Raw genomic sequence first — 1829 nt, forward strand, 5'->3', positions numbered from 1 at the left:
TCTCATAGAAAAATATAAATAAGCTTAAAATTTTTTTTTAATCCAGCCAGTCCTTCTTCCAGAGGCTCAGTCCCTAAACAGTCCTTGGTCCCTCTGAGGGTTCAGAGGGTTCTTGGTAGCTTAGCTGAAAGCCTGACTCGTTTGGCTAAATCCTGCTCCTAGAACATTGCTACAACTGCTTGAGGTGAACTTCTCATGTACAGTATTTTTGAAACATATAAAAGGGAGCAGGGGCCTTATTGAACTTATGGGATTTGAAGCACAGGCAATTTTGTGATAGATTGCTTCAATAATATAACATGCATGTGTGTGTAAGAATTTGATCTTTCATTAAAATGTAGGTATAGTTAAACTTCACTGTTACAGGTTGAATTTGTCCCCCCAAAATGTGTATGTTGAAGCACTAACTCTCAGTGTAATGGTATATGGAGAGAGAGCTTTCAGGAGATAATTAAAGTGAGACGAAATCATGACGGTGAGGCCTTCAAGATGGGAGTAGTGTCCTTATAAGAAGAGACACTATGGGACCAGCAGAAGGCATAACGGTTACATGGCTGGACTTCCCACGTAGTCAACTGCTGTTCAAGTCCCAGACCAGGTGGCCTAAAACTTATACCAAGCGTTGGGACCAGCAGTTAGAGTAATGGCTATGTCGCTGGACTTCCATGTAGTCGATCGTGGTTTGAGTCCTGGACCCGGTGGCTTAAACTCACACTGGGCACATGTGCGTGCGTGCCCAAGATCCCAAGAGGAGAATGGAGGAGAAGGGATTGCAGCGTGGCCATCCCCCCTGGGGGGTGATATCTTGCTTTCTGTCTCTCTGTCTCTCTCTGTCTTTCTGGCGAGCACATGCGCCCTATAGCAAAAAACTCTCAAAAGTAAATAAACAAATAAATAAAAACTTGTACCAAGCACATATGTATGGGTGCCCAAAATTCCAAGAGGAGAATGGAGGAGAAGGGATTGCAGCATAGTCATCTCCCCTAAGGGGTGATTTCTCACTTTCTGTCTCTGTCTTTCCAGTAAGTACATGAGCCCTACAGCAAAAATCTCTCTTAAAAGAAAAGAAAAAAGAATAAAAAGAGAGACTATGGAGCCAGCAGGTGGCATGGTGGTTAAGGCATTGGACTCCCACATGGCCAACTGCAATTCAAGTCCCTGACCTGGCAGCTTGTTTTCTCACTTTTTCTCTTTCTCTCCCTCTGTCTCTCTTTGGTAAGTCCACATGCCCTATGGCAAAATTTAAAATAATAATAATAAATAAAAATTAAATAAATAATTTTTTTAAAAGACTCTAGAGAGCTTTCTCTCTGTTCAGTGCTTCCATCCCTAACATAAGATGACGGCCCTCACCATGTTGGTACCCTGATCTAAACTTCCTGAGAGAGAATCTTTTTGTTTAAGCTATGGCAGCCCAAGAGGACTAATATGCTCGCCTACATCCAATCTTCCTCAAACAAAATATTTAAGCTGTAGTTGTCCACAACCAAAATATTTCACTTATTGCCTTTCTTTCTGCTTTTTAAAGCTTTCTGATAATGTAGTTAAAATTAAATATGAACAAGCCTATAAGTAGTCTCTTAGCTCCTAATGACCACCTTACCCCCAAATCCATTCTCCCCTTCTTCTTCAGTAAAAGGACCCCTAAATTTTAGCTAGATACCTAAAGACTAGGTAGAACAAAGACTAAGTTTCCTATCTCCCTTTGCATCTGGGTGTTACCACCTGACTTGAGTACTGACCAATGGATACAAGCGTAAGCGGTATGTCCAATTTCCACCATGTTCTCTTAAAGAGACTGGCATGTCTTTCTTTTTAAAATTCATTCC

General features: G+C 41.3%; 1 protein-coding gene across 2 annotated transcripts in view; it reads right to left on the reverse strand.

Annotated features, from left to right (window-relative positions):
* Positions 1-1829, reverse strand: part of GPAT3 (glycerol-3-phosphate acyltransferase 3) — a 59260-nt gene that overhangs the window by 4663 nt on the left and 52768 nt on the right. The gene's annotated exons all lie outside the window — the stretch shown is intronic.

Source organism: Tupaia chinensis, unplaced genomic scaffold (assembly GCF_000334495.1).
Source record: "Tupaia chinensis unplaced genomic scaffold, TupChi_1.0 Scaffold000318_1, whole genome shotgun sequence".
Lineage (NCBI taxonomy): Eukaryota > Metazoa > Chordata > Mammalia > Scandentia > Tupaiidae > Tupaia > Tupaia belangeri.